This window comes from Phodopus roborovskii, unplaced genomic scaffold, assembly GCF_943737965.1.
Source record: "Phodopus roborovskii unplaced genomic scaffold, PHOROB, whole genome shotgun sequence".
In the NCBI taxonomy this organism is placed as follows: Eukaryota; Metazoa; Chordata; class Mammalia; order Rodentia; family Cricetidae; genus Phodopus; species Phodopus roborovskii.
In genome coordinates this window covers 17,517,192-17,529,761 of record NW_026126416.1, presented here as the reverse complement: position 1 = coordinate 17,529,761, position 12,570 = coordinate 17,517,192, and the positions used below count along the sequence as shown (strand labels likewise).

The window sequence follows — 12,570 nt, the reverse complement described above, 5'->3', positions numbered from 1 at the left end:
CAGTCATTCTTTGGACTTTTTCCGTTTATACAGAAAGCTATATTTGTGAGGGTTAGAAAAGCTGAACTTAAAAATACCCCTGGAAGTTTTCAATTATTCCTGTGATGTAAAATATTTTAAAAATCAAATTAAAGAAAATGCAAGTTTAAAAGAGTGCACTGGTAAGACTCCGTGAAAAGCAATAGTTTCAGATGTTTTTAAACACTCATTTTCCTTGGCCCGTGAGTCTACTCTAATGGGTAAGGGAATAAGAGAAGATGTACTAAAGTTTCTCTGTACATATACTTGTAGCAATCTAGTTTATTATTACAAGAAAGAAAACTGGAAAGGGAGACAGATGACAGACAGACAGATAGATAGGTGGACAAAACACTAAATACCCTGTAATAGTAGGCTAATCAAATAAATCATAAAATTATATGATGGGACACAGTTGAGACTTTTAAAGTGGCATTTGATCAATATTGAATGCCAAATTTCATAATAGGATTGGTAGTCAAAGAAAAACGTGATAATTTCAAAAAAAGCTTATGCCTCACCTACCACACACAAACACACACACATAGAGAGAGAGAAAGAGAGAGAGAGAGAGAGAGAGAGAGAGAGAGAGAGAGAGAGAGAGAGAGAGCGCTGTTTTTTGGCTTCCTGGTGAATTTTCATATAAACTGCTTCCTGGGATCCGGGATCCTTTCTCAAAGGTTTTTGAACTGGCCTGGAATGGTTGTGACCTGGCAGTGGACTCTTATTGAGGCTCCCCAGGAGATTTTTATTTCCCTTCTCGAGTTTGATAATCTTTAATATAACATTTTAAAAATACACTTCTCACTTAGTACCTTCAGAGACACCAAGGATACCCATTAAGTTTTTCAAAAAAATCAAGTTACTTGGCAGCCAATGTCAGATTTAACCCATTGTTCACAGGGTGAAACTAGCTTGCTTGCATCTTTAAGAAAAATTATGATGTAAAACCTTAGAAGTAAAGCCATATAACGGAAGCATGTGTTCTATTTGTCACACTGATGCAATATTGAATGGATTCACTTACTGATTATCTAACTCCCCTTATTTAACTTACTATACAGTTGAAAAAAATAAATTTTAATCATTGCCACTCTCCATGAAATTCATGTTTGCTGATGTGGAATTAGTGTGTGACAAAAGTGTTTGCGGTTTCTCTCTACTGTACCACAGAACTACAGAGCTGTCACCTCGATGCCCTACAAGATACTGGCCTAGTCTATGACTGTGTGGGGAATCTTTTCCCAACATCATATATAGGTCATCTTCAAACTGTCTCTCCCATCTGGTTGGGTTTCCTCACTAGAGAGTTACATTAATCTTTGACATGATCCTTCTGTACTCTCTTGGGAGCTGTGTGTTAAATCTGAACCGAATGCCTTTGAAACTACCCAAGGTTAAACGTGGATTTGGAGATAGAAAATAAACAGCTCCTCCTGACTGCAGACCCTGGCAAAATCATCTCACACAGAAAGCTTCCTGTCTGTCTTTAAAGGAAATACTCTCCGTGTGACTTACAGAAATGTTCCAGCCTTAGCCTACAAGGCCTAATCTGAAGTGCCTTTTAAACTCTCTCCATGTTAAGGACATGGAATGACAAGCTGTGTAACTGGAGAAGGGAAATTTGCACACTGACGCAGTCGCAATCATGCCAGTGACTTATCTTAAGTGAATGGAGATTGGGGTAAATCTAATTTGATAAATTGGTCTTCTGTCCCCCATTGACTCACACAAATCACTTCAGGGGCACTTTATCATCATTTGGAGCCCTTCTGCCATTAGCAGAGACTCCAGACTCTTTGGCTGGGACTCCTTTTATGTACCCCACTCTTTGTGTCAAACACTTAATGGCCTGGGGAAAAAAAAAAAAAAAAAGCTAGAATGTGAACTAGGACGCTTCCTTTTAAAGCAACTTCCAAATCCAATAACTTTCCAGTGAGTCTCTTCCCTTAACTGTAAAGGCAGGGTGGAATGCGGGAGCTCTGTATGGAAGGAGGTTGTGGCAAGTCTTAACTTCAAGGAGGGACATTAGCAATGGCATTACTGCAAAGCCAAAAAACCAAAACCAAAACAAAACAAAAAAAAAAAAAATGTGGGGGACCTTTTCACCAAAGGTGAAAGTTATAAATGTCTACTATTGACTGAAATGATTTGTTTGAAAAATATCAACTAGGGTGTCACTTTCGTTCCTGTCACCAGCCCAGGATTTGCCAGCCCTGAAAAAAGAACAAGTATGTAGAAAGAATTCAGTCCCTCATGATCTAATCTCCATGTAGTTTTGTGGAAGAACTTGATACCAAAGAAGCAAACGGAAGCATTTGTTCAAGCTAATAGGTGGCTACAATGAGCCTTGTGCTTATGAAGGGATGTGCGATTATGGCATTAACATCATGTGTGATGCTTTGGCTTTCTTCACAGAGCCAAAATTTCCAAGTTAGAAGGGAAGGTAGATACAGTATTACATACCATCCCATAAATAAATGTATCCACTAATTTTATTTCTTCCAAGTTCTCCAACACACAGCTACAGCTCTCTTAGGATGTTCTTCATCTGGCCAAATGCTATATCACTTCTTTCCAGTGCTGGTAATTTTCTCCTTGGACTCTATTTCAATTTTTTTCTGCCACTTAGGTAATATTCGGTAATTATTATAGTAGAAGTAGCTAAGTTAGGCAAAGGTATGGTCTCCTACTTCATCACTTTGAAACTAGATATGAATTTTATCAAGGAAAGGAACCTCTGTGTGAACTCTCTTTTTTACTCAAATGTTTATTGGATAGAAGATGCAATCCTAGTATAAAACTCAAAGAAATCACACCATGTTAGATTCTGTTACTGTAACAAATACTGGACAATCAATTTATTAAAAAAAAAAAAAAAAAGGTTGACTTTGGCTTACTGTTTTGAAAGTTCCATTGCAAGATGCCTCAGCCCCTTTGGTCCTGGGCCAATAACAGACAGCACATCATGTCAAAATCAGTGTAGCAGCAGGAAAGGCACCAAACCCATCAGCTTCAGTCACTGTTTTCTGTCACATTCTGAAGATAACATCCATGAGAGCAGACAGGTTCCTTCCTTCTGAGTTTCCTTCTATTTTTTTATCAGCAATGCCTTGAAGTTAATCCATAGACTGAGCATTGTAAGAGTCATGCTTTGGATGGCCAAATTATTGTACCTCTCTGAACTTCCTTTCTTCCTATGAGGAAGACCTTTGCGTGCTGACCATTCTGTGATAGTCTGTGTGTGGAGTCTTCAAATCCAAGTAATTAAGGCCAGCCCTGATTTACCATATTTTTTAGCATGGCTAGAATGAAAATTTTCTCCTTCCCCATTTTTTCCTGATACGATGATTTATTGATATTTTAAATGTGTGGAATACATAATAAAATATGACTCACAAGTAAATGGAAGTTGCCCTTAGATTGAGTTCAACGGAAGCATTCTCCTAGACAAAGATTGATGAGCAAGTGGTATATTAAGGAAGAATTCTGGGAATGCAGTGGGAAGGAACAGGTGATGGACAGAAGCCAAACAAGAATTGACGCAGCCCGGGCTCCAGCCTTGGTGTAGGCTTCGGGAATCTCTGCAATGCATGTTGTACCTTGCAGTTTTAAGGCTAGGCTTTTGTGTTATGTGCCCACCCCCAGTTGCAGGCCTGGAAGATTAAAAGTCTCAGGCACTTGCAGTTCTCAGTGAATTAGATGAAACACCCCTGGGTAGTCTTTATAAGAAAGGGTCATAGGTGTAGGCAGTGTGGTGAGTAGGGAGGCAGGCACAAAGACCCAGTAGGGTAGCTGAACAGTGCACCAGACAACTCTATAGCTGAAGCCAAATGCTGTTAGTGAGCTGGAATATGTGGAACTTCTTGCTAACTGTTGACTCATATGGCAACAGAAATGACTTCATTTGAAAGACCATGCGGGTCCTTTATGTTCAATCTTGGCTTGAACAGAGTTCATTCATGACTCTTGAATGGAATTCATTTGAGAATTAGCAAGACTTGTGTTTTAATTTTTAATTAATGAATTAATGTTGTACCAACATTCTAGCCCTTGTCTCATGAACCAATATAACATTTAGAAACGGAGCATTTTCATTGGCCCTTCACAGGTAAGGCAGAGGACAGACACTTAGACCAAAATACTTCAGGCAGAGCCCTGAAAGTCATTGCTAAGAGGTAGTGATTTGTCTCCAGCTACTTGCTGGATGTGGCTGTCCTCGTTTCAAACTCAATGAGAAGACAGTAGCTCAGTGAATGAACTGTGGTTTGCTTAAACTATGATCAGGATAATTGAGACAGGGTTCAGTTCTGTCTGCCCCTTTTCCTAGTGAAATTAGTCTGCCATGCTTTGGCTCCTAAGTAAACAATCAGGAACCACTGCAGAATACAAACTATAGCACTAAATACTCACTTAGCCACATTTGCAAAACAGACAAAGAAACATTGGCATTTTTGAAATGGGGACATTTAGTCATAATCAGTACTAGTTGTGGCTGACTGCCCCATTGCAATTAAGGAATTCCAATGCTGGTTGCATTTAAATATAAGGCCACCCATTATCCAACACCCTTATAGAGAAAATCCAAACCAAAGCTCTCTATCAGCTATATATAACCAAGACAGGGCTCATGCGAGAGGCAGACTTCCCTTCTTAGAAGAAAGGAGGTCAAAGCTGTGTGTAGATCAGGTATTCCGATGGAATCCAAATCAGGACTGGCATATAGTAGGATGATCTGGGAAATAACCAATCCAGACTTGAATAGGAAGTACATTTCTGAAGATGCTCAGTGCCTGAGAGATTCTGGGTTTCGGGGAAGGCATTTTGTGAGCTCTTTAAGCATCTGTCATTTGAGATGGTTCTTCAGGCAGGTTCTTCTTTATTTGTGTGTTCATGATGCCAAAGCATGAACAAACATCATCATATTGAAAAAAAAAAGTTGAAAAATAAGGAGGCCACCCATCACTCCAGATAACAACAAGCTGGAGGACCACATGCTTCTGAGATAATTTTATCTTGGAACTACCAGAATGTCCCATTGAGTGCTTGTAGTGACATTCAGCTACATGAAGATACTGCCACTAGCAGGTGATGGTGATGGGGGAGGTGAATAAGAAGAACTTGTTGCTGTTGAGAATGCAGATTCTAGCACTACTTTAACAGATCCGTTTCACTAGTTGATGTAACTTAATAAAAAGGTTTGGAGACCAGGCACCCTCAGACCATGCTATGAAAGGTCCTGTCCTGAACATCTGTAACCTATCCTTTAACCAGATCATGCATATGCAATAGATGTGTAAGGAATAATAATTTATCCATGTGCCATGTATCCATCATATCTGAGATACAGTCCTTTGACTTAATTAAGAAATGGATTGATACCAGCAGGATCCACTAGGAAAAAGAAAGTTGAGTTTATCCACAAGCATATTTAAAAATCTATTCTCAGAGACACAAATCTAGCCACACACCAAAAAATTTAAATCTCAGCTACAGCAGATTTAAGAAATGCCTATTTTATTTTATACTTAATTATTCATTTTTCTTTTTGAGATAAGGTCTCACTATGTAGCCTGGGATGGCCTGTAACTCATTGTGCAGACCAGGCTGGCCTGGAACTCATAAAGATCCACCTGCCTCTGCCTCCTGAGTTTTGGGGTTAAAGCTGTGTACCACCAGACCCAAGAGAAATGGCCATTAAATAGGCAATTGGCTTGGCTTTGTTCTGTAAGGGTGCTGGGTGAGGATGACTTTACTTTTAAATGTAACCAGCACTGACAAGTAAACAGAGAACTGCCATATGCTATTTGTCAAAAGTACTCTTTGGTCTTATTTTTGCTTTAGAATTGGAGCATAAATCTCACTTAATCATTTTCATATGAGTAAAAAGACAGTCACCAGACCAGCCCTACTCTGTGCTTTTGCCCTCTGTCTTTTGCAGAGATGGACAGTGCCAGGTGTGTTTCTTATTAACCATCTTGCTTTAGCTTTCCTCAGAAAGGTTTTTCTTGTGGAAGTTAGCCAGTTTGGCCCCTCTCAGAGGGCAGTATACAACTGGGACCCCTAAGAATACTTTTGCGTAGACTTTCAATCAATTTGAAGCAAATGTAGCTGGAGGTTATGAAAATTGGGCAGCTCAAAAAAAGGATGGCCTGATTTAGTCATTGCACAATCTCTAATATGGTAGTAAAACTAAAAATAAAATAGTATTCAGGCTTTAATTAAAAGGAAAAATATTCATACAACTTGCTCGGAGAATAAATATGCCTTGAGAGTATTTGGTATTGAAAATGATCCATACTCTTGACTTACATCTCAGCAGAGAGCCAGTCTTTTCTTCTAAGCACAGTGTGTTGGTCATGCTTGCATCATCATAAAGCTTAGATAGAGTACAAGTGACAAAGTAAGCTTCTGTGAATGTTATTCAGCACAATTAGAAAGTTCCTTTGTTCTTCCTTTGGCTTTCCATTCATAGACTAACTGGTTTTAAAAAACATACCATCCTTACAAACAAGAGATCCTTTATTCAAGTGGCTAGCAGTGGGAGACATCAAATATATGTTTTAGCTCTCTGAGACATTGGAATAGTAAGCATTGATTTATATAAATTTGTTGATTTGTTTTATTAATTAAAAGAAGAGACATAGAAAGAAACCACTTGCTAGCTCCTTACCCTGTCTAAAACATGCTCTTGCGCCATGGCACAATGCTCATAGCATGATAGCCATAACTCTGTTCACCTTAAAAAATCAAGCCACACACTCCAATATTCACACTCACCTCTTCCTCCCTGACCCAGGGATCTCTGAGAATAGACTAAGAGGTTTTATGCTACTGCACTTAACTAAGTCCTTTAACAGTGGGGAAGCTCTCCATGGTTATGTTACCACACTGCCACTATGATAAACTTCCTAAAACAATCAACGTAGAGAGAACATTTGGTTTGATCTTCAGTTTTCTAGATTTCTGCTGACAATTAATTGGCCCTGTTGATTGGGGATATGGTGAAGCAATACCTTATGTTGGGAGCACACAGCAGAGGCAGCTATGAATCAAATCTTGAAAGCTAGGAATCAAAAGGGAGAAGGGAAGGGGAAGGAGAGAGGGAAAGAGGGAAGAGGGAAGGAAGGAGGGAGGAAGGGAGGGAGGGAGGGAGGGAGGGAGGGAGGGAGGGAGGGAGCAAGGGAGGGAAGAACAAGGGTCCCAGAATTCCAATTGGATGCACATTCCCAATGACCTAACTTCCTTACCTACTAAATGTTCCACCACATCGCATTTGTGCCAAGCTGAAGGACAAACCTCCAACACACAGGTCTTTGAGGAGCATTCCAGATGGGAACTTAGCACCATCCCTCCCTTCTAATGAATTCCAGGCATGCTTATCTGTGGTAACAAATGGAAAACTTTACAAATTACCCCTGACACCAAATAATAACTACAGCAGCTTGCTAGCTTTTCCCCATGTACCAAAACTGTGGTAGGCCTTCAGATGAGTCTGTTTCTGATATAAAGAGTTCAGTGCTGCTGCTGAGGCTCGAGCCTTTGTCTACAGCTAACCATGAAAATTAAAATCTCCATGAGGTTGTGAGGACACCCCATCACCTCACAATTAATTGCAAGAGTTAAATCTGATCTGCAATCCTAAAATTCTGTTGGCATAGTCAATCAAAGGCAAACTCATTTTTATATTTTGTAGTTTTGCTCCACACATCATTCTTATTTTAGAATATGTTCCAAGAAATACCATGGGAAGTTTCATTGAATGGACATTGCATGCAGAATTGAACAGAAACAAAAAATGCCCTACATAGTATTCATCTGTAGTAAATATACAATTCTCTGGAGATATTAGAGGCTGATAATGAATATTTAAGGATTCCTGGTTTTGTTTGTTTCTATGTTTATTTGCTTGAATCCACAAATTTATTGTTTTGCAGAGCCAGCTAGCAAATATGTTCAGCTTTGTGGGCCCCTGTGGCATAGAAGAAGCCACTGACAGTGAATATAGGAGTAGACAAACATATGCTCAAATAAAACTTTTATTTATAGACCCTAGAATTTGAGTATCATAATTTGCATCTCACAATCTTTTAATCTCAAAACCTTCCAACCATTTAAAAATGGGGGGGGGGCAGGGCTTAGCCTAAGTCACACACAAAAACAAACAGCAAGACGGTTTTGGTGCAGAGGACTGGGAAGGTGAGAATCTCTGGAATGAAGCTGTCTACACAGCCGATTAACTGACTAAACTGTAAGGACTATAGAGAGGTTGGGATGTTGCAGGACCAGAGCCTAATTAAATTTCTCTCAACTTTTTTTATCTCCCTAAAGAGCTACTTATTGTTCACCTTTCAGTCAGACATGACATCCTGATAAATAGATAAGAGCCTTTGTAATACATTAACTTAAGGAAACCCTATTCTCTACTAATCAGAGTTAAGGATGTTATCAAACAACATCTGAGGCCTATTAGATTCCTCCACCTCAATGTAGCTGCATCTCTGATGTTTCTACCAACAGATATTAGAAATGCCTTGATATATAGTTTTATTTGTTCCATGACCATTAAAAACTTTCTGAAACTACTTCCACATTGGAACAACGGATATCACAGTAACCTAAGCCTATGTCCTGGGTCACAATAACCCAAATTCAGGTTCAGAGTCTCTTTCTCTCTTACTGTCTCTTACTTGTAACACAAATTGATAAATGACCCTGAGGCTGATATTGGGGTTCAAATTTCAAGCTGAATATCAGAAAAGCAAAGCAGCTGGCTATTAGCTTCTTACCTCTACCTCAGACTGAATGGGCTGATCCTGTCTCCATGAGCTCTCACCAAGCCTCAGACTGCTGCCTCTCCTCAGCATGGCTGGTGAATGAATATTTTCCTAACTTCAATGTGGCTGGAGAATAATTGCCTCTCTGAGACCTTGCTTCTGTCTTATATACTTCCATAATGATGGGATTAAAAGTGTGAGGTATAACTCTGTTTTAGACTGACTCATTTTTGTGTAGATTTGTGTAGATAAACAGAGATATGTTTATTTCTTAATCCTGAGTCCTAGAATTAAAGGTGTGTACCACCACCTCCTAGCTTCTGGCTGCTAGTATTAAAGGTGTGTGCTTGGCTTCTATGGCCTGTGGCTGACTGCTTTCTGAATCCTCAGGCAAGCTTGAATAAATTATAAACAATATCTCACCACACTTACTCTCTTTGAGGTGAGAGCTGTGTTGCTACATAACCCTTGACTGATTTATTCATGCTAATGCCCCATTTGTGTAACTGCAAAGCCATTTTTGACCCTATCTAGTGACACTGATGCTCTAGCTGTAAGAAGGCCAGATGTGGTCTGCAGAGCAGCAGCATTCACGCCTCCTGCGTGTTTGTAGAGACATAAAATCTAGGACTGCAACTCAAACCCAGCAAATTGGAACCTCTGGAGTTTTAATGACTAAGCCATCCCTAAAGAGCTTTCTGGTGATGCTGACTCCTGCAGGAGTTACAGTATCATTGTCTTAAACTTTAAGCTGAAAATGCTGATTTTGGAGCCTTAAAAGGACTGCTGTGATAATACATCCATCCATTCCAAAGTCAACTAACAGGAAGTAAACACCTAGTAAGGGCCAGACTCTGCATTGGTGGTTTGAAATCATCAGCAAGGGCTTGTCTTACATCAGAGCTTCAGAGGCCTTTTGAGAGGCTAATTCCCTGTATCCTCCCTTACAATGTGAGATTTGTTCCTTTGGGCCATACCACCAGCTTAGGCAATGAAGGTTCCATGCTACCTGAGTGATTTTATGTCCCTATTAACAACCTCTCAGCCACTGAAATGACTGCTAGTTACCATGATGCCTGTCTCCTAGAATGCAATCATGCATGGGCTTGGGATTTGTAGGAACAATTTATCTAATAGTAGTGACAAACATCCCAGCAAGTGGCCTCTTGTCTGGCTGTTCTCATCAGGAGGGCTGTCATTGCTTTCTCTGCTTTAAAATGTTGTGTATCTGAGATCTGTCACTCACCATCCATCCATCCAAGACACTGACAAGCATGCATGTGAGAATGAGACAAAGGTATGGGAACTCCTGGTGGGGGGTGGGAGTGGGGAAATTGTGAAAGCGAGGAATACAAGAACATCTACCACATGGCTTCCCTGCCAGCCTGCCACCTGCCCATCAACCAGCCCCCTGGCAGGTGGCTGGCAGCCTGGGAGCCAGGAGCATACAGCTGTTTTTCTCCTGCTGAGAATAGCAACTTTAAAAGATCACCAAGGAAACACTGTAGACAGGAAGTGTGTGTGTGTGTGTGTGAGAGAGAGAGAGAGAGAGAGAGAGAGAGAGAGAGAGAGAGAGAGAGAGAGAGAGAGAGAGAGAACTAAATCTCACCCACAACTGAGCCCAGTAGAGTGGGAAATGGCAGTTTACTGTAGGGTTGAAAGCACATGAACCCTGCTTTCTAATACACTCCCTACCCAACAAAGAGCAAAAGCAAGTAGTAGTTCACTGAAGGAGATGACTCAAGAAAGAAGAAATAGCACATCACAAAGAGAGCCAAGGTTAGATGTGTTCGTGCTTGTTCTCTGGTGGCAATCCCGGGAGATCTGCTGCTTGGAGACCAGCACCTCCACACTCTGCCAGTTTCCCTGGTTTCTGCTTCCACCAGTGCCCAGCTGGCTCCTCAGCCATTACTAAAGGGAAGAGAAGGAACAGCGCCTAGATTGGCTCTACTCTTAACAAAGGGTATGAGAATATTTTACACAAGCAGGCTGTCTAAATATTAAGGACCAGCATCCTTAGCAAACAAAGATGATCAGAATTTTCTATAGTTGACACACCTATGATGTAAAAGCTCAGAAATGAGCTTTAAGCAATAGAGGTCAGGGAGAGTGATGATCTTGCACACAGCCAACCAGTTCCTAGTTCACATTAGCATTCTTCCTGTTTAAGTCTTCCTCAATTAGAAGACTTTCTTTATAGGGCTGGTTAATGCAGGGTGCTATAATATGTACCACTTCTGTATCCCAGAGGAATTCCATCTTAGTAAGAAAGTAGTATGACAGTGTCGTACACATCCAGTTGCGTAGCTCTTGAGATGTGTGTTGTTAATTATGGAATCACAAGTGTCTCTAGTCAGCAGCTAGCTTTCTTCTCTTCAAGGATTCAGAGGACCCAAGTTCCTGCTATCCTGTGGCTCAGTCATCCTTTGTCGCCCTGCTTTTGCTAACAGGAAAACAATGCAAGTTCAATATCAACTTCTGATGGCCATCTCTTGCTACATAGCTATCTCCTCAAAAATACTAGAAATGTAATTCTTAACTATGCACCCATTCTTCAGAGACCATGTTCTCTGCAAGAAAAAAGACAAATTCTACTGCATGCTTGACCATCTCACATGCCCAGGCCTTCATCGGGTGTTCTGCCCAAAGATGTTGGCATAGCATCAAAGACTTATCTCAGACTCTTCCTCTGGTCTCTTTTGGGGACATTAGCCCTTAGAGGGGCTCACTATGTCATCATAGGCATGATGCCTGACTTATGCGGTAAGAATCTCTTCATTTTCTTTTTCCCAATTAGAATGCCGTTCTGTGGAGGTGGTGAATTCATCTTTCTTGTTCATCATTATCTCCCTGACACTATGATATCAGGTGTGCTCAGTGAGTACTTAAGAAAGAAGTAAAATGGGAAGTAAAGACAGAAGTGTGCTCTGGAAGAATCAGGATCCTCCTGTGTATTTGTTTCACATAAGTAGTCACAAAGTGGGCTGGTCATATTTCAAGGCTCTGAACTCATTCCACTTTGAATAATATTTGTTTATCTGCACACAATCTTGACAACCTCCAATAACAATGCTGAATGCATCTAAATACAATGGAATGCTATGCACAAACAAATAGGAATGGTCTAGCACTTGTGCTATCATGTGGGTAAATTTCAAGTGGAAAAACCAAATATTTCATTTATACATAATCCTAAGACATATCAACTATAGTGACAAAAATGAGGTCAACAACTTCCTAGACACAGAAGGGTGTGAAGAATATATTACAGGTGGAATAACAGAGTATACAGAAAATTTGGGAGACTAATGGACTGGCTCATTTTCTTTTTCAGAGCAGTGGGTTATTGAGTGTTTCACAATCATACGATTTATATATGTGGGCTGTATTTAAATATGTATGTATTTAAATATGTCAATTGTGTCTCAATAAGACTGTCAAAATATAACTAAATAAATGTAACATTAAAAAAAGTACAACAACAATGGCCTGCATTGTCCACCACATAATTCCCAAGCTTTGTATGGTTTGCATCTTTAAAAATACTCTAGATGATGCCATATATGTTCTTGTGAACCTGTTTGGGGGTGATATATTATTTATGATTTATTAAATCTTGCCTGTGGATTCAGAAAGCAAAGTCAGCCACAAGCCATAGAACCCAGTCACATACTCTTTAATCCCAGCAGCCAGAAGCTAGGAAGTAGTGGTACGCATCTTTAATCCTAAGACTAAGATTAAAACATAGACAGATCTCTGTGAGTCCAAGGCTACC

At 40.1% G+C, this 12,570-nt stretch overlaps 1 protein-coding gene across 2 annotated transcripts in view; it reads left to right on the top strand.

Moving 5' to 3' along the window:
- Snap25 (synaptosome associated protein 25) overlaps positions 1-12,570 on the top strand; it is a 75,809-nt gene that overhangs the window by 34,292 nt on the left and 28,947 nt on the right. The window lies entirely within an intron of this gene.